Genomic DNA, 25,093 nt, shown 5'->3' with positions numbered 1-25,093 from the left:
TTAATGACCTACTCAAATAGAAAATTTAACTCTCTTCAAAAAGTTCCTCACCCGCGAATTCATAAAACCAATTATTCTTAAGTAACAAGTCATTTAAATAAAAATTTTATGAAAAATCGTGTTTTAACAAATAATTCATAACTGATAAATTTAATAAAAATAAAATAAAGTAATGACATAAGGTAAAAGACCCAGTTATTGACACTGGCCTAGTTATTGACACTTGTAATTTTATTCTAATAAAAAAAAAAATCAACTAATAAATTAATAAATATAATTTTTGAATTATAAATTTTAGAAAATTGGTTTGTTGAGAACATTCAATTTTTTTAATTAGAATGAAATTGCAACTGTCAAACAACTAGGCTAGTGTCAATCACTGGGTCTTTTACCTTATTCTTATACTGACAGGATTTAATAAATATTTATTAACAGTTAAATTGTTTATTAAATACGATTTATTAAATGTTAATAAATATTTGTTAACAGTTAACAAATATTTATTAACAGTCAATAAGTAATTTATTAATTACACTTTATTGACTGTTAATAAATATTTATTAATGGTTAATGAATATTTGTCAACTGTTAACAAGTATTTATTTAAAAGAAAAAGACAAAATAACAATTTGTTTTTGACACTTTTTATAACCCTATAGCTGAAATAATATACATGATAATAATTAAATACACTAAATAAATTAACGTTTTTAATACTTGAAAATATAGAAGATAATTATGAGCTGTGATAGAATTTGGTATTTTACAATAAACGTTATTATTATGTAAAATAATTAATCCAAATAATTTATAAAGATGATTTTTGTTTATATACAATCTTCATATCATATGACATTGCAAGCGAAACAAATTCACTCAACAATAGTACATTACACACCTAGGGAAGTAAAGTAAGAAATGTCTCAGATCACATGTAATTGTTGGCCGAGGCGAAGCCGAGGTCAACAAACATCTGATCTGAGGCTTTCTTATTTACTTCCCGAGGAGTGTATACTAATTTTTTGTCCGACGAAGGCGGAAAGCGGCAACTTAGTTTAGCGCAGCGGGACGAAAGTTGCCACTTTCCGCCCGGAGGGCAAATAGTATATTACACGCCTAGGGAAGTAAAGTAAGAAATGTCTCAGATCACATGTAATTGTCGGCCGAGGCGAAGCCGAGGTTGACAAACATGTGATCTGAGGCTTTCTTATTTACTTCCCGTGGAGTGTATACTATTTTTTTGCTCGACGAAGGCGGAAAGCGGCAACTTTGTTTAGCGCAGCGGGACGAAAGTTGCCACTTTCCGCCCGGAGGGCAAAAAAAAATATTTATTAACTGTTAATAAATATTTGTTAACTATTAATAAATGTACTTTCCTCCCAAATAAATATTTATTGAATGTTAAAAAATATTTATTAAAATTATATAATAGTCTTCATATAAATTAAATTATTAATAGTTAATAATATAAATCTTTCTATCAGTGTAAGTTACAAGTCATTTAAATAAAAATTTTATGAAAAATCATATTTTGATTTTTTAACAAATAATTTATAATTATTCTATTTCTATTAGTTTCTAGTGTATAGGCTTTTTTTAAATAATTCATAATTAATAAATTTAATAAAAATAAAATAAAGTAATGACATATTCTTATAGGAAATTTAACGCTCTATAAAAAGGTTTTTACCCGCGAATTCTTAATACCAAGCGTTCTTAAGGTACAACAAAGTGATAAAAGTAAAATAGCTGAAAAAAAGCAAAAATCTCTTATTTTACAATCTTTAAATTAAAAACCCCCAGTAATAAAACTATAAATATAAAATATAAGAAGACCAATTGCAGAAATTTAAAAGCCCGGTATATGTGGGCAGTCAGTGGGTGCAACAACATGGCGGCGTCATCATTCAGCGCAGAGCACAAATGTTACAGGCGGACCGGGACTAAAGTGCCCGCGAGGTTGTGGGCGTACGATTTGAATTTTGTGAAACGCGCAGCGTGCTAATGATGATTTGATGGTACAATTAATATTTTTTCGCTGTGCTAGTACGGGATCGCGTGTACCTCGTACCTCGCGGAAATAATCCATGTTGTACCTCTACCTCTATTTTATTTTATTATTTCAACTTTACTGTCGTTGTTATTGTTATTGTTAGCTATATTTTTAATGGGAAATATGAAACACGAATATTATTTCAAGAGTGGTGGCATCGAAAAACGATTGCCAGCATACGATCCACTGGACATACAACCGTGTTCTGATACTCCCGTTTTTCCGTGACCCGTAGATCGGCTCGTACTCGCGCTCGCGGATTTCGTTGTTCTCTTTATTTATATTTTCCGCCGTAGTAGAATTTAACCCTCTTCCTGTCCTCCACTCGGGACTGGGATCGATACCAATACCCCGTGATGAGCGAACAGTCAAGCCAAATTGTCGACTGGCTATAGCGAGTTTCTGCATAAAATGGCCCGCAGACTTCCACACGTGCCAAGCTGTGAAAAAAAAAATTACTTATATTTTTTATCTTGTTTTTTATTTTTTAATTCTATTCTCTATCTATTTATTTATTTACTGCCTTTTTGTGTCACACTTACAGTTACCGCGCGACCAGGTAGTATGTAGCGGTATAAACAAGGATCACGCGAGACTTTCGTGCAGGTGTCAGAGATAAGATATCCAGATATCCTTGATAAATTTTTTGATTGTTTAAAAGCGACAGTAAGACCGTGGATTTATATACACTATAAAATGTATGTGGGTGTGAAAAATATATGTTTATTATATAAAAGGTCATTTCATACTGAACTTTACGATGGAAAAATTATCATTTTTTTAATCAATTATATTTATTCTCTTTTTGTACCCAAAATAAACTTTGAAAAATGAAATATTTTTATTTTATTCAAAAATAGTCTAAAAATTTTTTTCTGAATTTTTTAATAAATTAAAATTATAAGTTCACAAAAATTACCAAAAATTATAATAATAAATAGAATTTTTTTTATTTTACCAAATCAATATTCTATCAGAAAGATCAAAGATATGGAAAAAATGATTGAAATCTTTTTTTAGGGGATTTAATTTCCTACAAAAAAGGTCTCTTATTATTTTTTCGTATCTCCATTATTTCGCCTAAAATAACTAGCAACCTTTTAGTCACTATGTGACTGCCGTGACTTGTGAACTATAAATAAATAAAATTTTACTTTATTGAATAATGATTTTTGTTAAATTGCACTGTACTTTCTTAACTATTGACGTTTTTAAAGATATAAGCTCATCCCGATGTTACACTCATCAAGAGCTTTCATTTGAGTACCCACATGCATTTTTGATATATTTTTCATATATACATATATATAACACATATAAATATATGAAAAATTGATGTGGGTACTTAAATGAAAGGTCTCGATCAATGTAACATCGAGATAAGCTTATATCTTTAAAAATGTCAATAGTTTACAAGAAACAAGGTCATTTCTTAATTATTGATATTTTTAAAGATATAAGCTCATCCCGATGTTACACTCATCAAGAGCTTTCATTTGAGTACCCACATGCATTTTTGATATATTTTTCATATATACATATATATAACACATATAAATATATGAAAAATTGATGTGGGTACTTAAATGAAAGATCTCGATGAGTGTAACATCGGGATGAGCTTATATCTTTAAAAATGTCAATAGTTTACAAGATACAAGGTCATTTCTTAATTATTGATATTTTTAAAGATATAAGCTCATCCCGATGTTACACTCATCAAGAGCTTTCATTTGAGTACCCACATGCATTTTGATATATTTTTCATATATACATATATATAATATATATAAATATATGAAAAATTGATGTGGGTACTTAAATGAAAGGTCTCGATGAGTGTAACATCGGGATGAGCTTATATCTTCAAAAACGTCAATAGTTCACAAGATACAAGGTCATTTCTTAATTATGTATCTAAAGATAGAGAGTTTTGGAATTCAGCCTAAATACTTATCATCATAAATTGACCATTGGTGAGAATGATATGAAACCATGAAAATGCACAACTCCAGGTCAAGACATTTCCAACGATACTAAATTTTGCTTATAATATATTCTCTTAATACAATCTTAAAAACATTAGTTATTAATAGTATTATTTTTATTATTCTAAACCTAAAAAAAAAAAATAAGCTGAAAGCAAAAACGGAGAAACTTTCCCCACCTTTAAGTTCGATTTGGCGTGAACCGGCCCATAGTTATCTCGCAAGATAGATCGCGCAATTGACTTGCTCGCCAAATAGTGTCGATTATTACCCGCGTTGTTCGCGTCGCAATAAAAAAGTAGGATGAAATTTTAGCGGGTCGACTTGTTGGCACCCTCGGGTAATTTCCCTGTCCGCTTTCCAGATTGTTGATAGCCCGGGTTATTTATGGCCCCGCACCGAATACGAATAGAAGGTTGCTGTGCTGGAATAAAGCCGGCGATAAACCGACCGGGAACGGGGATGCTTCGTCCGAGATCCGCGATACCGCTCACATACACATATATGTACATGTATATTAACATGTATGTATTCTATCGATGCTGTAGGGTATACCAGAGAAAATGGGGTTAAAGATCGCGGTGTACGCTGCATGGTCATCTTCCGGGCGACTGGTTCTGTACGCTTGCTAAAAGGTCAGCTACTTGCGTAAAATATAATAAAAATCTCTAATATATATATTTATAAATAAATACCGATAAAATTAAACTAACTCACTTATCTAGTAAGTTACCAGCAAATTTACTCAAGAGCAAATATTATTTATTAGACATGGACTGAATATTCAGTCGCGACAAAAGCGATTTAGCAACACAACACACGTGGAAATTATCCGAGGTCTTGACTCGAGTTCCAACTTATCCGAACAGAGGAGAGAGAAGTTAAATCTCAGTCTAATAATATCTTACTTTGTTTGAGTACAACGTACCTTTGGACAGTCTACCTCCTCTTCTTCCTCCTTCTCCTCCTCCTCCTCCTCCTCCCACCTGTGCTTTCAGCTTAAGCTTTAAAACTTGTTCTCTTTATTCTTCTCGTTCTTGTTCTTGTACTGCAAACCCAGGATGGTGCATACCACCCGTAGTCGTTTATCGTCGCCTCCAAACCGACTTTGCATCGTCGTCAAATAATTGGCCTTCGGCCAAATGGAAACGCTCGTCAAATCGACCATTGAATTAACTGAATTTCCGGTTTTTATCTTAACACGCACTGTCTTATTTTACGCGTGATTAAACCTTGGAGATTTCAATTTTTAGGGATTATTAATACATTTTTTTTTCTTTAGAAACTTTTTATTGATTTTATTGATATAAGCTCTTATTTTTTTTACTTTTAAAAAGAAGAAATAATTAATTATTAATATAAAAAGAATTATTTAGTTTATTTGTTAGACTCTTTTATTGAAAAATAATCTATTTTTTTTTATCTATTAGAATCAAAATAAATTTTTATTGACAGTTAAAAAATATTGCTTTAAATATTAACAATTTTTTATTAACTATTAATAAATTCTATTTGATCTAAAAAATATTTATTGATAATTAATAAATATCGATTAAATCATTTGATGTTATAAAATTATTTATTAATAGTAAATAAAGCTTATTAACGTTTTAAAAATCCTTCTTTCAGTGTAATTGATTTTATGACTCTTGATAATATTTATAAAATTTTTTTGAACAAATAAATTATTGAAGAAAATTTTAAAAAAATATTAATTTAAATTCTTTAGAAATATTTTTTAAATACTGAGTTATTTTTTTTTATTAAAAAAATGGACAGAATAATTATTAATAAATAAAAAAATAATTTGATATTTTTAAATATTAATTTATTGATAAATATTTATCGAAAAATCATTAATTAAAAGAACTTGTTAGATTTTAATAAATTTTTTTAGAAGTGTAATTGATGAATTTTATTCAAAATTTGTTCAATTTCTCCTTTTTTAAATTATTTCTTCAGTTCATTGATTATAAAAAAAGTTCCATTAGCTTTTCTCGGTCCTTTAATAAACTAAAATAATTTTAATAAAATAAAATCAGGGTAAAGTATGTTGGTCGGTTTGCCAAAAAAAAAAAAAACGGAGAGAGTAAATGCATGAAAATTAAAAAATCGACCCAGTAGCCCCGTGACTGTTCCCGCGCGCGAGTTAAAACGCGCAAAAAAGTAAAAAATAAAATAAAAATAATGAAAATAAAAATACGAGGCTACACACGTTCGGGCGAAGTGAACGAGAATTTACGATGAGGGTGAACGCAGCGAGATGTAGCAGCCGCTAGGCTCGAGGGTGCGAGAATTACCGAGTACGAGCTAGAGTTGAGGGTAACGCAGTTAAAATGCGACCGAGAGGGTGGAAGGGGGTGAGGATGCTTCAGTACTATGCAAAATGGGGAAAAAATAATAAAAACGCGGGCATGTCGGTGAATAAAATGAGCAGCTAATCGATATGAGTTCATTGAGTTTTAGTTTCAACATGTGCATATCCCGAACGTGGATTGCTTTATATCATACTGTGGGTTTAGTTTTAGTTTTAGTTTTTTCTAGGTCTACTTTCTTCTTTTTTGCTGAATGTACTTTGTATACGGGAAATGGGAAAGTTTAAAATCAGCTGGGACCAAAACTTATAAAAAGTTCCAAAATATTTTTTTTATCGAATTATTGATCGGTATTTTTGTTTAAAAATCAATTTCAAACAAAGTTGGACCATTTTAAATATTTTTATTATTATTATTATTATTATTATTATTACTAACAATTTTGCAGTCACTATGTGACTGCCGTGACATGTGAACTATGAATAAATAAAATTTTGCTTCATTAAATAATGAATTTTGTTAAATTACACTGTATCCCATGTAGGAGTCCCCAGAGTTGAACGACGGGGCCAAGCTTGCGCCAACACTGGGACGCCAGGCTTGGCATCCCAGACTTGAGCCAAGACTGGGCAACTCAGCCTTGGCCGTTCCTTTGGTAAACCAGACTTGGGCCAAGGCTGGGTTAACTAGCCTCAGCCGTCCAATGGCGTGCCAGTCTTGGCCCAAGACTGGCTCACCTAGCTCTGGCCATTTGATGGCATGCTAGACTTGGGCCAAGGATGGGTAACCTAGTCTTGGCCATTCAATATAAAATCCAAAGTTAAATAATCATTAAGTAATATAATTTTTAACAATAAATATTTTTTGTTTAACGAATATTCGTTAGCAAATGCTAAAAAATTTATTATTTATTCAAAATAATTGTATATCGTCAAAATTTATATAGTCTTAAAAAATTAAAATATAATAATTTACGGTTGAATGTTTAACATTGATGATTTTAAACATTAAAATTTATAATAAGATATTAAAAATGTAGAGAACGATTTACAAAGTCTAAAGTAACAACTTGACTCTTGCATTTTTTTTACCTTATAAACATTTGTAAAAAATAGTTCATTTTCATCAAAACACAATATTAAATATCATAAATTATATAAATAATAAACCGTCACACTTCGTCACCTTATAGATTTAGTTTATGAGAATCATGAGATGTATTTCAACATATCCGTCGTACGGTGTAGGGGTTAGTTATCGGTCTGGCAGGCGCGCGGCTCGGGTTCGAATCTCGGTTAGGACGGTTGCGAATTTCACTTTATTTCTTTAATTTGTGAAAATTAGGTTTAAGTTAAGAGTTAAGCGGCCTGAACTTGCGTGTTAGCTCTACATCAGAAATAAAATTTTAAAAATTTTTGAAAATTACCTATGGCTGAGCCCTGGCAACTAAACTTGGCCCAGCCATGGCAACCAAGCTTGGCCCCAGTCATGGCAACCAACCGTGGCCCCATGTTATCATTCCAGACTTCCACCAAGGCTGGGCCGACTCTGGCTTACAAGCTTGGGCCAGAGTTTAACCAAGTTGGGCCAAGCCTGAGCCCGTTGTTCTATATTCCCTATATGGGATTTTCTTAACTATTGACGTATTTAAAGATATAAGCTCATTCCGATATAACACTTGTCAAGAGTTTTCATTTAAGTACCCACATGCATTTTGATATATATATATGAAAAATTAATGTGGGCACTCAAATGAAAGGTCTCGATGAGTGTAATGTCGGAGTGAGCTTATATCTTTAAAAATGTCAATATTTGACCAAATACAAGGTCATCTCTTAATTATTGATATTCTTAAAGATATAAGCTCATCCTGATGTTACACTCATCAAGAGCTTTCATTTGAGTACCCACATGCATTTTGATATATTTTTCATATATACGTATATATAACATATATAAATATATGAAAAATTGATGTGGATACTTAAATGAAAGGTCTTGATGAGTATAACATCAGGATGAGCTTATATCTTTAAAAATGTCATTAGTTCACAAGATATTTGTTAAAATGGCCTTTACTTTCTTAATTATTGACATTTATAAAGATATAAACTCATTCCGATGCTACACTCATCAAGAGCTTTCATTTGAGTACCCACATGCATTATGATATATTTTTCATATATACATATATATAATATATATAAATATATGAAAAATTGATGTGGGTACTTAAATGAAAGGTCTTGATGAGTGTAACATCGGGATGAGCTTATATCTTCAAAAATATCAATAGTTCACGAGATACAGGGTAATTTCTTAATTATGTATCTAGAGAGAGTATTTTCGAATGAAGCTTAAATACTTATCATCATAAATTGACTATTGATGAGAATATAATGAAACCATGAAAAGGCACAATTCTAGGTCGACTTTTTCAATGATACCAAATTTAACCATATAAAAGAATTTTATCATATAAATACACTGACAATAAAATTTTGCTTATTCTCATAATAATATAGATTATTATTTGGGCCTATAACCTGCATGAAATTCCCCAATATTTTTTCAATAATCTTATTGATCAACAATTCTTTTAAAAACGAAAATAAAGAAAAAAGTTGAATCTTTTCCTTCAACTAAAACGTTTTATTCCCGCCAATAACTCGGAAGACGAGAAAGAGTGAGAAGGTCACGTGGGTTATCTTTCCACACATAACACAAGACAAGACAGTACAGAAGACAGAAGACGAATGCTTTTTGCGCATCAGACGTCGGCCGGTGGACCTTCGTGGGTTTAAATATAACATCAGGTATCCGTACCGCGTGTTCTGCGTGCGTCGGTGTCCTCTCTGCCCACGGTGCGGCCCAGAAACTTCCCATGTATATAATACCAGAACACACATAACACATACTACATACAGTATTCTTATTCTTATTCTTGGTCTTGTTCTTATTCCTATATATATATATATATATATATATATATATATATATATATATATATATATATATATATATATATATATATATATATATATATATATATTCTGTTTTACCTCTTACTTACACTCGTAACTCCTATCTCGTCTGCTCCGCTCGGTCTTTATCTTTTTTAGCTGGTACACGTGTGAGCCACGTTTTGAGAGATCTCCCGTCCGTTATTCGCCTTTGCCGCGGATGTATGTTCAACGACGTAGACTTTGTACGTGAAAAAAAAACACAACAAAAGTACGGTAGAGTAGACGGAGAGCCTAAAAATAAGGAAAACAGAGCAAGACCTTAAGACGAGAATCAACAAAGACGGTGCAAAAAATTTTATTCTTTAAAAATTATTTTGGTTTTGCAAAAATTACATTTTCTTAATTTTTCCATCATAAAACTAATATTAATAACTACCAACTATGTGACTGCCGTGACTTGTAAACTATAAATAAATAAAATTTTACTTTATTAAATAATAACTTTTGTTAAATTGCACTGTAATTTCTTAAATATTGACGTTTTTAAAGATATAAGCTCATCCCGATGTTACACTAATCAAGAGCTTTCATTTGAGTACCCACATGCATTTTTATATATTTTTTATATATACATATATATAATATATATAAATATATGAAATATTGATTTGGGTACTTAAATGAAAGGTCTCGATGAGTGTAACGTCGGGGTGAGCTTATATCTTTAAAAATATCAATAGTTCACAAGATACCAGGTCGTTTTTTAATTATGTTAAATTGCACTGTACTTTCTTAACTATTGATATTTTCGAAGATATAAGCTCATCTCGATGTTACTCATCAAGAGCTTTCATTTGAGTATCCACATGCATTTTGATATATTTTTCATATATACATATATATAATAAGGTAAAAGCCCCAATAGATGATCACGTACCAGTATATGATCACTCCATGTATTTGTATATCTATATTCACAAATATAGGTATACAAATACATGGAGTGATCATATACTGGTACATGATCATCTATTGGGGCTTTTACCTTATATATAAATATATGAAAAATTGATGTGGATACTTAAATAAACTCATCTTGACATTACACTCATCGAAACCTTTCATTTAAGTACCCACATCAATTTTTCATATATTTTATATATTTATATATTTCACAAATACCATATATATAAAATATATAAAAAATTCCATGTGGGTACTTAAATAAAAGGTCTTAATGAGTGTAACATCGGGATGAGCTTATATCTTTAAAAATGTCAATAGTTCACGAGATACAAGGTCATTTCTGAATAATGTATCTTAAAAATACATTTTAATTTAAAATTAAATTTCCAAAATTATTTTTTTTCTAATCCTCAAAAATACTAAAATCAAAATCAATCACCTCAAAAATTTCATTAAAAATCAGAGATTAACCTTCCCCTCTGTAAAATATCCAGCCAACAGCAACAGCAACAGCAGAGTAGTTCAGCAGAAAAAGTACCAAGTGTCTCGACTTTTTGCTAGTTCTCAGCCAAAAAATTCCCAGCACGTCGCTGGCACCTTTTTTTTACTCACCCTCAACTCAACTCGTTCCGCTGGTGCATTGAACCTCTTCCTCTCCTCTCCGCCCCTTAGTTCCTCAGCTCGCAAGTAGCAACGGCAACGTTTCCTCTGCCTTCTCCTCTTTCCTCTTGAGCTCGGCCATAACGGGCAGCAGTTTTGAACGCCCAACGTTCCCGTCTCCCATCTCCATTGCCGGAAGATGAACTCCTATAAAATCTCACTGCCTCTACTTTAAGAGCCTCCACTCGGTCTCGGTCCCCCTTTCGTTCCTCTCTATCTCTTATTATATCGTGCCCTACACTATCCTATCCCATTTTACCTCCGTCTCTCCTCTTCTTATTATACCACACCGTCCGCCAACTTCCAACTACGTACAACACACAACTCCTCTCTCATCTGGTTTACTTCTATAACATATTATGTATACCTATACCTAACCAAGCACTATTCCCAGGCAACACTGCACCCGGGTGCTATTCCGACGTACATAACCCCTTTACTTTGCCAGACACCGCTAAGACGTACTGGGAAGGAAAGAGGAAGAGGAAAATGATTCACCTCCCTTGCTACCAGCTGCAGAGGTTAAGCTTGAGGTATACTATAGTATACTTTATCTACCAGCTACTAGGAGAGTACAGTAAAGTAGAGTAGAGATTGCTCCGCGGTTTAAGGTCTAGTCGCGGTTTTTCCTCATGAAGTATCAAAACCAAAAGATTTTATAAAAATATCAAGAATATACATCACAGTACACTGATGAAATTTTTTAACTGAGAAATACTTCTTGGATTAAGTAAATTTAACTTCATTAAAGAATTTTCCAGTTTGATTTAAGGTAAAGAAAATCGTTAAAATAATTTTCTTGATTCAAAAATTTTTCTTGGTAAAATAAAAAAAAGCTAGCAACCTTGCAGTCACTATGTAACTGCAGTGACTTGTGAACTATAAATATATAAAATTTTGTTTTTTTTAATAATGAGTTTTGTTAAATTGCGCTGTATTTTCTTAACTACTGACGTTTTTAAAAATATAAGCTCATCTCGATGTTACACTCATCAAGAGCTTTCGTTTGAGTACCCACATGCATTTTTGATATATTTTTCATATATACATATATATAATATATATAAATATATGAAAAATTGATGTGGGTACTCAAATGAAAGGTCTTAATGAGTGTAACATCGGGATGAGATTATATCTTTAAAAATGTCAATAGTTCACGAAATACAGGGTCATTTCTTAATTATGTAGCTAGAGATAGAGAATTTTCGAGTGCAGCCTAAATACTTATCATAATAAATTGACTATCGGTGAGAATGAAATGAAACCTTGAAAAGGCACTAATTCAAATCAAGACCTTTGCAATGACACTAAATTTCACTAAAAAAATCGATTTTATCATGTGACTATCCTGGACACAAAATTTTTCTTATTCTCTTATTAATATAAATGATGATTTTGGTTCACGATTTGTTCGCTTAAATAAACTATATTTTTTAATCAATGAGTAATAAAATTTACAAATGTAAAAATTTCTATTGAGTCATTCAAGAAATTAATAATAAATTTTTTGTTCAAATCAATATTCTGTCTTGATCAAAGATATGAAAAAATTAATAAGGACATTTTCAATAGAAAATTCAATTTACGACAAAAAAGGTCTCATTACTTTTTTGTATCTTCAATATTTCGCTCAAAATAATGATAATACAATCTTAAAAGTGTGAGTATAGTATCTCAAAGAGATACTATACATACTCATATCACTATCAGTTAATATTACTTCCTTTCCCTTTACTGAACATCATTTTGAAGAGCCTCATCGTCTTGATTTAATTAGAAAAATTCTTAAACTAAAAATCTGTTCAAGAATTTTTTTCGAGAATCAAGTAAATTTTTTTTTAGTGTATGCATAGAGACAAAACTACCACAACGGTGTGTCTATTGAGTAGAAAGTCTAAGTATGATCAACGAATTCAGGTTGATGTCAGTCGAAGGACACATTCTCAGCATTCCGGGGCATCAGTTAACATACCTGATGCTTTTTGTCATCAATTGCTTTATTGAGTATCATCTGACTCTTGCTAACTGATATCTCAATCTACTTTATAAATATTTAAATTTGTATTTAATTAAATACCTTAAATTAAAGTTAATTAATTCAATCAATTTTTTTTTGCATCCAAAAAATACAATCTTATTGACGGAAAAAAATATTTAATTTTGCTCCAAAACAAGCTAGCTCTTTTAAAAAATTTATTGATACTAGAAAAAAATTTTTGTTTCCACTTTTGTTCATTAACATTTGAAATGCGAAAGGGAGACCCAGTATGGAGTTTTGTTTAGCGATGGCTGAGCAAAACCAGCCTTTTCCTCCGCGAGTTTGCGGTCCAGCTAAAGAAATAAAACACCAACAGAGGTAAAAATAACAGTAGCAATAAGAATTAAAATAATATGGATAGACCTCAAGGAAAATACTATTTTAGTTTCTTGATAATTTAAACTCACGATGGAGGTCAAGATCTACCAATCATTAACTTATGTCATGTTGGGTGAGATAATCTTCTGAATAATTTGAACATGAAATCGATGAATTTATAAACTGCAAAAAATTGATTCAAAGAAAAAATCCTTGAAGAAAATTATTTTAAAGATTTTCTTTGCCTTTAATCAAACTAAAAAATTCTTGAAATTATTATTATTATTAAAAACAAAATCAAAAATTTTTAATAATTTCTTCTGTATAGTAAAAAATTTTGCGTTATTGCGTAAAAAATGTTTGTTATAAAATTTTATGTCAAATATTTAACACTTTTTGTCTGTAGATTTAAAAAAATTAACACAAAAAAGTGTTAAATGTTTAACACAAAATTTTTTCATGCAATGAGGCATACACTGATAAAAAAATTAATGACTCAAGAGCCAAAATCTTGAACCAAAAATACCATTTTGAAGAAAATGATTTTCTGGAGTAAAGAGAATAAATTCTTGAGACGAGAAAATTTTACTTACCGTAGCACTCGAAAGTATTTTAACAAATATATTTAATTAACAATGTTTAATTAAAAATAAATATGAAACACAACCCTGTTTAAAAATATTCATTGGAAAAGATTAAAAAAATTCGCTCTATGTAAAATATATATCTATAGATATATACTGAGAAATTGTAATCAATTGAAATTATTGAAAGGAATTCAAATCTCATGATAGTGAATTTTTTTCATGAAATATTTTTAAACAGGGAATAATCATCTATTTATTTTTTTAATAGCTTTTAAATAACCTACAGAATAGTGCCAAAGTGCACGAAAAAAAAAAAACTCGAAAAATTACAGTATATATACTGCAACGTGACGCTTCGTGATGAAAACTGGAAAAATTACAGTTTCAAATGTAATTATTACAGATTTTATAAGAATTATATTGTAGAATGTAATATTTACATTGAAAGCTCTGAATATTAAATTAAAAAATTGAATTTAGAAAAATGTTATTTCAAACTATAATTTTTATAGTTTTGATTACGACGGGAACGATTTTACATTTTATACTGTAATTTTTCGAGTTTTATTTTTTCCGTGTGGTCCTTGTTCGTAACAAAAGAGAGTTTAATTTTTAAAATATTAGGAAAATGGTGGCTCCAAAGTATTTTGACATTGTTGAAAAAAAGTAACGCATAATGTTGTCAAAATACTTTTGAGCGCTACTGTAAATCAGGAATAATATCTTGACTTAAGAATTTATCCTCTTGACTCAAGAAAATCATTTTCTTCAAAATGGTACTCTTGGTTAAAGATTTTAAAGATTTTGACTCTTGGTCAAGTCAATCTTTTTATTAGTGTCATTTTTTACTGTGTAACAATAACAGAAATGACCGAATTCTATAATATCCTATAAATTAAAATTAATGATTGAACTGAAGTTAATTTAGTATCGAAAATCTCGAAAGAATGGTTACTGATTCCTTATTGGTTAGAATTAAAGCGCGATTTGAATTCCTATTACACTCTAAAAATCCCAAAACAACGATACAATTTTAAAAATAACCAAGTGTAATCTCTTATTAAATACATCTTAATGTGTATAAATAAAACAAAAGTATCAAGTTAACTCTAATTTACATGATCTTAGTTAAGTTCTACAAAGTTATAAACTAAACACAATAAAGAGATATAGAGCGAGAGCGGCATAGCATTCCATCTATAATCTAAATCTGGCCTCATATCAACTCGATACTACACTACATACATAACACACGTAAGACCCAACCAAGACACAATATGAAATAATAACAACAATAACAACAAGAGCTCGTTGATTCGATTCCACAATAAAAGACAGTAAGCGGACAATGAGCGGCAATCAGCATCAGGATCGACATTTGCGACTGCAATGCGTAATTTTATATTCGTCAATGCACTCGAAAGATGTGAAAGTGTTTTTCTCACATGTCCTCCGGCTCGGCAAATCTCACTCATACAATATACAATATTATATATTAATGTATGTATATGAATGCATATTAGCCTCTTGAGCAGAGTGTATTTATCCAATAATGGTATTATATGCATTAAATGTATGGATGACGGTGTCTGCCGTGCTCGGCTGGCTACCTTACTTGACCCCTGCACAACGAGAGACAATTGGGTGTAACAGTCTCCCATTCGTCTGGCAGTTGTCCTCCTCTCTTTGCATCCTCTCCAGCTCCTCTTCCTTCTGTGTCTCTTCTCTTCTTTCATCATATATTTGTGTGTAGCGTGTCTGTCGATGTTTCTCTGAATCCCTGTAGCCGTGTAACACATCCATTACTCCCAGGGTGTGTCTTCAGTCATTACATGGGTGTCCTATCCTCGTGTGTGTGCAATATAAATATATCTCTGTTGCTCAATACCCGTGACAGCTCTCGCTCCCTCTCGGGTACCAACAGTAGCATGTAGTTTGTAGTATGTAGTAAGTATCTCAGATACTAAGCACCAACATCTGAGTAGAGGTCTCAACTCAACTCCTATCTGCCATAAGACATAAGATGGGGACAATTCGAGGCCAACTAACAGAGCAATAAGATCAACTCATGTTTTCTTCTTCTTTTTCTTACTTATATACAGTTAACCACACTTATGTTACGCTTATTTATTTTATTTTATTTTATTTTGTATGTATTTCAAGTATTTTTCACCCGTTGAAGACACGTCATTTATTTATTATTATACACATTATATCGAGCTCAATCTTATATCTGCACTTGTACAATTAAACCGCGACAAAATACTTATTGTTGTCAGTCACGGGAGTTGGGTTTGATTGAGGAAAATACTCAGATTGTTATTGTTTTAGATTATTCAAATAGAATTCAAATTTTGTGTTTTTAAGATTGTATTGTTATAATAATTATTTTAGGTGGAATATTTAAGATATGAAAAAATGATAAGAGACTTTTATTTGTAGGAAATTAAATTATGCATAAAAAATTTTCATTAATTTTTGTATCTCTAATATTTTAGACAGAACATTACACAGTAAAAAATATTGTGTGAAATCAACAAAATTTCTGTGATAAGTACGGTCCATACAAAATTAGTGATAAAAATTCAACACAATTTGTGTTAAAATAACACTAATTTTGTGGGGACCATATTTAACACAATATTACTGTGTAAAATAAAAAATAAAAAAATTTTTATTATTATCATTCTCATATTAAATTTTAAATTCTTGATACTTGTGAACTAAAGTAAATAAAATTTTGCATAATTAAATAATGACTTTTATCAAATTGCACTGTACTTTCTTAAATATTAACGTTTTATAAAGATATAAGCTCATCCCGATGTTAAACTCATCAAGAGCTTTCATTTGAGTACCCACTTGCATTTTTGATATATTTTTCATATATACATATATATAATATATATAAATATATGAAAAATTGATGTGGGTACTCAAATGAAAAGTCTCGATGAGGGTAACATCGGGGTGAGCTTATATCTTTAAAAATGTCATTAGTTGACAAGCTACAATGTCATTTCGTAATTATTGACATTTTTAAAGATATAAGCTCATCCCGATATTAAACTCATCAAGAGCTTTCATTTGAGTACCCACATCAATTTTTCATATATTTATATATATTATATATATGTATATATGAAAAATATATCAAAAATGCAAGTGGGTACTCAAATGAAAGCTCTTGATGAGTTTAATTCATCAAGAGCTTTCATTTGAGTACCCACTTGCATTTTTGATATATTTTTCATATATACATATATATAATATATATAAATATATGAAAAATTGATGTGGGTACTCAAATGAAAAGTCTCGATGAGGGTAACATCGGGGTGAGCTTATATCTTTAAAAATGTCAATGTTTCACGAGATACAAGATCATTTTTTAATTATGTATCTAGAGATAGATCATTTTCGAATGCAGCCCAACTACTTATCGTCATAAATTGACTATTAGTGAGAATGATATGAAACACCAGGTCAAGACTTTTCCAGCAATACCAAATTTAACCATAAAAACCCATTTTATCATATAAATACACTGGCCACAAAATTTGGCTTATTCTCTTAATAATATAAATAGTAATAATAATAATAATAATTGTAAAATTTTAAAAGAGTAATTAAACATCTAGCCACAAGGTCCTATTGCCAAATTTACATTACCTCATAAAAATCTTAAATTTATAACATCCAAATTGTAATATATTGTTATCAAAATAAAACAAAAAGACAACTTAGATAAAGATACAGCTATAGATATGTTGAGCAGACGTAGAGATGTATACAGATCGAATACAGTTAGGATAGTGAATATTCAACGGATCCCAAGCAATTTGCACGGATGATGCACATTAGCACACCTCGGTACAATCAAGTAATAAATTACGGGCCGGTTAGCCGCCGGCAGGGGTCGAGATTCAATTTTCAAGGCTCTTTCTCTCCCGCTCTGGCCCCTCAGCCTCAGTCTCAGTCTCGGTCTCGATGGACCTCTTACTCTTAACTCCCATATTATTCCCTTTCGCGGACTATGTACTAGCAGAAGTAGATGCTAGATTAGAAACCTGGTTCCGTTCGAAAAAGGTGAAAACCATCCGGTGGGTTCTTGGCTCCTCGCCGTGAATCTTCCCCGTCTCTCGGCATTTAGATTTTTTATCATTTTTTTAGCACACGTGTGGGGTTATCGCCGACTGTGACCCCATCCTTCTCTGCCAGTATCCACTGTATAAGTATATTCTATATTCTATATCTCAACTCGACTCCTATCTCATATATATAGAGAAAGATCCAGTCCCCTTATTCGTTACTTCAAGACCATTCGATCCGAGAAGCGGTCCCCTGACGCAACCTGCCTTGGAGCCACTTTGGCGCATAAGTCAACGCTGACGTCAGCTTCTGTCCGTCCTATTTAAGTTCAAGTATAAGATACTCAAAACCACACTCGTGCTTGATTCCATACTCACATTCTCACGCGATATATATTCGCGACATTACACACAATGTTAACACGTTTAACAACGTTTATGCGTAAACATTAAGTGTGTTGGCTGTTGACAATTCACTTTGCTGATAAAGATGAGCCATCCCAAGAATTTTTACATTTAAAAGTTTTTTTTAATTTAATGTAATAATTTTTTTATTAGAAATTATTTGAGCAAAAATTAAAAATTCCAAATTTTTAGTCATTTAATAATTAGTAGATTTTTTTAAGTATTAAAACTAAAAAAAAAAAAATTTTTTAATTTTTGCATTTAAAAATTTTGAAAGTTTATAAATACGAATTGAAAAAAAAAATTACAAGGAAAATTATTGGTAGAAAAATTTTAAATGATCAGTCTATAAAGAAAAATTAAAAATATTATAATTAAAAATTAAAAATTGCTCATTTTCAGACATCTAATAATTAGTAGATTTTTTTAAGTATTGAAATTAAAAAAAAAAATTTTACAAGTTTTTACATTTAAAAATTTCGAAAGTTAAAAAACATGAATTGAGAAAAAAAATTACAAGGGAAATTATTGGCAGAGAAATTAAAAATTATCAGTCTTATGAAGAAAAATTAAAAATATTATAATTAAAAATTGCAAATTTTCAGACATTTAATAATTAGTAAATTTTTTTAAGCATAGAAATTTAAAAAAAAAAAAATTTTACAAATTTTCACATTTAAAAATTTTGAAAATTTATAAATACGAATTGAGAAAAAAAATTACAAGGGAAATTATTGGTAGAAAAATAAAAAATGATCAGTTTATAAAGAAAAATTAATAATATTATAATTAAAAATTTAAAAAAATTGAAAATTTTTAGACGTCTAATAATTAGTTGATTTTTTTAAGTATTGAAATTAAAAAAAAAAAATTTTACAAATTTTTGCATTTAAAAATTTCGAAAGTTAATAAACACGAATTAAGAAAAAAAATTACAAGGGAAATTATTGATGAAAAAATTAAAAATGATTAGACTATGAAGAAAAAAAAAGTTTATCAATCACCAAACCAACTAATTTCTCAAAAAATCCAAGCCTAAACCATATCAATCACCCGCCAATACTCCTTCCAGCCAAAAGCAATAAACAAAAGTAGACGTCCACGAACCGAAAGGTATGTTTGGCAAAAAGACCGGAGAAGCTTGGCCCCGGCACCGGTTTGTCGACCTCGCGACGAAACACAAATACACATGATATAGAGGTGCTGTGAGAGCTAACTCGGTCGAATACGAACGAGGAAGTGGAGAAGTAGGATAGGAGGCGTGCGCCAGTTGAAGATCGAATTTGTTAGGCAAACGAGACCAAATTGGGCGAGGAATACCGTCCCGTAACTAAAGCACCTGATTACGCCTGAAATCTAACGCTAATTTTATTAATTATAATCAGCGTCAAAGCCCAAACCGGCGATCAAATCAAATTTCCTCAATTATAAATTACAAATTGCACATTGGACACCTCAAGCCGTAAAAAATTCGACGATTTGCAGAAAAGCTTTTGAGGAGCAAGTTCACCGCTGATCAGTATCTTCAGCTTCAGCAAGTCGTTGACGCTCTCCAGTTCAATCTTGCGATCTTTGAGCAAGCTGATTGGACGGATATTGAGCGGGCAGCTCCTGGACCGGCGACCCGGATGACCCCTTGTTGGGTTTTATCGTCTGGATTGGACCAACAGCTGGCGTGGACGGAACGAGTTGAGGTTTTCTGGTTGATGTTGATGGTAATGTTGATGTCGCTGACAATAACACGCCAGGAATTGGTGGGAGCGGAATTCTCTGCTGAGCGACAAACAATTGCCGCCAAGTGGCTTAATTGCAGTCAACTAAACAAATGCTCTTCGTTATACGCGATATTACATGGACAGTGTACAATATGGTATCATCATATGTGTCTCCATTTTATCATTATGATTGTGATATAAACAAGAACAAGTCCCGCGACGCAAGTTTATAGCTAGCTCGGCCCCGAGGGTACGCCTGACGCTGTCCAGTCCGACAGGTCCGCGAATATAATCATAATAATGATGGTGATGATTCCAAAGCTGGTCCTCCCTTTCCCGTTTACTGGACCCTCTGTTCCCACGTCACTGGGTGACCTGCGTGTGAGAACCGAGTCATCTGTCGTAAGCTGTTTAGTTGTCTCGTAAACTTTTATGTCCCATCCTCTGTTCTCGGTCATAAAAAAGACTCCTTTTTCTGGATGTAGATCCAGTCCAGCTTGAGTGACGAACGGGCTTTTTTTAAGGTTGGACATATTTGAGGAAATAGGTGACGTTTGTTTTTAGGTTTTTAGAATGGAGAAACAAAGCTTGAAGCAAGAAAATTTTTTTGGTTTAGGAGAATTCATTTTAGATGATTTACTGAAGAAAAATTGGATGATTCAAAAAAAATATTATTGAGAAAATATTAACTCTTACGATCTGAAATGGTAATAAAATTAATTAGTAATAAAATAATAGGTTGTATCATTGACAATTGTAAGAGTTACTATTAATAATAGTAACGATTACTATCGAAAATGATAATTGTAATTATTGAAAATTTTAACTGTTATAATTGAAGATGGTAACTGTAACCATCTCAGATTGTAAAAATTCTGAAAGAAAAAATAATATAAATTTACTTAATTAAATTCTTTATTTATATCCATATTTTTTTTTAATTTTAATGAAAGAGTGCACGAAGAAAAAAGTGTTGCTATTATCACGATACAGTATAGTGATAATCACGATCCACGTATGACTATACTTTAGATGCGTCTATGTCCAATCTAGTGGATCGTGATTATTACGATCCACATGGATTCGGATATCGAATGTCTATATTGCTATGGTTTATAGATGATTATTAGTTGTTTTTGATTAAATGTTAATTATATGTTATTGCAGATTATTTTTTTTTTTAGTTTTTTTGTATGGTGAATATGACAATACTGTTTTGAGCTAATCACGATACTTCGTTCACGATCCACTGGATCGCTATAATAGCAATACTTTTTTCTTCGTGTGAAGAGAAAAAATTGTTTATTCGATAATTTTATGAATTTAAAGAAGCATTTTACTATTTTTAAATAAGATCACTTGGATTTAAAAGCAAGAATTTATTTTTCTTCAATTATGATCCCAACAGTCATAAAATTCATGGTATTTTTTTTTCATATTATCAAAAAATAAGTCTTAAATACGTTTCAGAATGGGTTGAAATAAAAAATTTCGTTTTTTCTAAAGTATTTTTTGGTATTTTAAATAAAAAAAAAACCTTTATGAGAGAATTGTGTTTCTCGGTAAATAATTTTATTGTATTAATCGAAGATAGCATACCTTTAATTGACAATTTTAAACTTAGAAATTCTTAAATTGAGACTTAAGATTTTCTTCAAACTAATTTGTGTTGCAAATAAAAAATATTTACCTTTAATCAGCATTTTTTTTTTATCAAAGTAGAATTAAAATTTTCTCAAATATTTTTTAGAATCAAAAAAACTTCGTTCTTTCATTGTAAAGAATAAATGGATTGTTTTTTTAACTCTGGAAGATTTGATATCAAAATTAATTATTTAGTTAGTTAGTTAATATTGTGCTCAAATGTTGCTTAGTACCTTCTAAATCACACAAGAAGCTTATAAATGAACAAGACAGAGTTAGACAAGAGTTTGGTCTCAACGTAGGTGTGCGGCGAGCGGTTCCGCAGAGAGATTCCCATTTATCAGAGGACATCCGCCGGAAGTGGGGCGGTTCCCGCGTAGGTGAGAGAATAGCATTGCCATTGCCATTCGGTTATTGTGGTTCCCCTTCCTTCTCTTTCGCCTCTCCTATCTGCAATCTAAAGCCTAGAGCCTACAGTTTATACCATACAGCATATAGTTTATGGATCTACCGTTTTTGATTTCCTCTGCTATCGAATTATTCCTTACATTACCATCAAATTCAGGTTGATTGATGATTAATAATTGATCATTGATAATAAATCACCAGATCCTCAGAATAAAATTAAGTTTAAGTTATTTCGTTATCACGTCTGGGCCCATAACTTGATAAATACATAAATTTTTTAGCTAGGTCAAGTGTCTTAAATCTTCTCTGAAATTAACTTGATTCAAGAGAGAAATTCTTAAACTAGCGGCATAATTTTTGAGAATTTTAAATAAATTAAAATTAATCCACAAAAAAATAAAAAGAATTTTTATTTAAGTATTTTATTAAAAATAACAACTTTGCAGTCACTATGTGACTTGTGAACTACAAATAAATAAAATTTCGCTTAATTAAATAATGACTTGTTAAATTGCACTGTACTTTCTTAAATATTAACGATAAAAGCTCATCCCAATGTTACACGCATCAAGAGCTTTCATTTGAGTACCCACATGCATTTTTGATATACTTTTCATATATTCATATATTTTATATATAAATATATAAAATATATGAAAAATTGATGTGGGTACTCAAATAAAAGGTATCGATGAGTGTAACATCGGGATGAGCTTATATCTTTAAAAATGTTAATATTTCACAAGATAAAAGGTAATTTCTTAATTATGTTAAATTGCACTGTACTTTGTTAACTATTGACATTTTTAAAGATTTAAGCTCATCTCGATGTTACACTCATCAAGAGCTTTCATTTGAGTACCCACATGCATTTTTAATATACTTTTCATATATTCATATATTTTATATATAAATATATAAAATATATGAAAAATTGATGTGGGTATTTAAACGAAAAGTCTTGATGAGTGTAACATCGGGATGAGCTTATATCTTTAAAAATATCAATAGTTCACAGGATACCAGATCGTTTCTTAATTATGTTAAATTGCACTGTATTTTCTTAACTATTGATATTTTCAAAAATATAAGCTTATCTCGATGTTACACTCATCAAGAGCTTTCATTTGAGTACCCACATGCATTTTTTATATATTTTTAATATATACATATATATATATGAAAAATTGATGTGGGTACTTAAATGAAAGGTCTTGATGAGTGTAACATCGGGATAAGTTTATATCGTTAAAAATGTCAATAGTTCACGAGATAGTGTCATTTCTTAGTTATGTATCTAGAGATAGAAAATTTTTAAATGCAGCCTAAATGCTTATCTCATTCTCTTAATAATATGGATTATTGAAGTATATAATTTTAACGTTGAGTCAATTTTCTTGTAACCAATTTCTTAGATCAATAATTTTTCCACTCAATTAAAAAATAATTTTTGTCTTGAGTCAAGTTAATTTTTTATCAGTGTGTGAACGGAAAAAGGATCAAAAGATAAAACAAAAACCAAAGATCATGCCGAAGCAAGATGAAGAAAGACAGATATTGAGCTGGTCATAATTGGCGCAAAAAGTAAAGGTACCGAGGGCCGTTTCGCCGGTCCCCGACTTTACTTACTTAGACTTGTATAACAAAAAGTGCACGATAAAAATACACACATACACTTACAAAATTAACGCTAGTACTTGCGTTTTAATGGATTACATTAGTGTAATAATAATAGTAATAGTAACATAAAATATAAAGCGAATAGAATGGGGAGTACCGGTCGACCTTCTGATGTTGAAACTTACGGCGTCGGCAGAGTTGAGCCTTTCGGTATAAAACTATCAAGTATATTGTATATAGGTGGTCTATCTGTGCCAAGTTCCGAGCCTCTCTCTGTCGGCATTCTCTTCTAGGACTTGCGCAAAACCCGTTGAGAATCTTGGATTCTTGTTTTTTAATATTGTTCTGTTTGTTGTATCCATAAGTATCCATAATGCCCCATGGGAAACTCCGTTAATTCGTTGATTGATGAGGATTATTAATGTTAATCAATCAGTAGAATGGGCTCTGTATGCACGGATCGATTCAAGTGTATATAATGAATCCCAGGATTTGTTATTATGTACTCTGGATTCTGCGGATCGCAGGGTTTGTGTGTCTGTGTGAGTGTATGAGAGGAGTTGTAACTGTGGATGGTAAGAAATTAACGGGTGAGGAGATTCCGCTACTTGGACTCGCCGCTGGAGAAGGTATGAGCAGGTTTCCGAACACCTTGGGTCGTCTGCCAACCACCCGATTATCCACTCGAGGCATTTGCATGCAAATGGCTCGTGTCACGATCGAGACGCGTGGCCTGAGTTTACTTGGATCGAATTATCCGTCTGTACTTGTGCTTATTGCATTAATCTCGAGGTAAATTATGGACGGATTCTTGCTATCTGATATCTGATACGGGAGTACAGTAATTCTTTGAAGGTGTTAAGTTATTTTTATCTTAAATTTTTTTTGCTGAAATTTTATTAATTTAAATTTTTGGTCATTTGGTTATTTATAAATTTATTATTACTAATAATTAATAATAATTTCTTAGGTATAATATAAGTATAACTGGGTTGGTATCATTTACTTATATTTTTTTTTTTCCAATAATTTTAGTAAAATTTATAAATTAATTATTTTAATATTGAAAAATTGAGATAGATTAAAACTTCTGTAAATTAATTACATTGATAGTATACAAACAAATAATATATTTAAATATATATACGAGTTAAATATATATACATTGATAGTAGAAAAAAAAATAAATATAAATTAAATGATGAGGTGTTTGAAAATATTATGATTTTTAAATGTTTAACAAATATTAAAATTTTTTATCGACTCTTAAGTACTTTATATTTTATTATTGTTGAATTTCTCTGAGCAAAAATTGA

The 25,093-nt window shown here is 30.9% G+C and overlaps 1 protein-coding gene and 1 long non-coding RNA gene across 11 annotated transcripts in view; one reads left to right on the top strand and one right to left on the bottom strand.

Annotated features, from left to right (window-relative positions):
* The window catches only part of LOC123259427 (nucleolar protein 4-like), a 67,204-nt gene that overhangs the window by 16,137 nt on the left and 25,974 nt on the right, over positions 1-25,093 (top strand). The window lies entirely within an intron of this gene.
* Positions 311-24,754, bottom strand: LOC123259463. Of its 2 annotated transcripts, XR_006508237.1 has the most exons (3): positions 18,998-19,007; positions 16,671-16,674; positions 311-398 (listed from the first exon to the last, which is right to left on the bottom strand). It is a non-coding gene; the product is annotated as an uncharacterized LOC123259463 (long non-coding RNA). The 2 variants fall into 2 exon arrangements; XR_006508238.1 differs by lacking the exons at positions 16,671-16,674; positions 18,998-19,007 and adding an exon at positions 24,724-24,754.

Source organism: Cotesia glomerata, linkage group LG2 (assembly GCF_020080835.1).
Source record: "Cotesia glomerata isolate CgM1 linkage group LG2, MPM_Cglom_v2.3, whole genome shotgun sequence".
In the NCBI taxonomy this organism is placed as follows: Eukaryota; Metazoa; Arthropoda; class Insecta; order Hymenoptera; family Braconidae; genus Cotesia; species Cotesia glomerata.
Note: the sequence above shows the minus strand (reverse complement) of the source record. Positions and strands in the feature narration are given on the sequence as shown.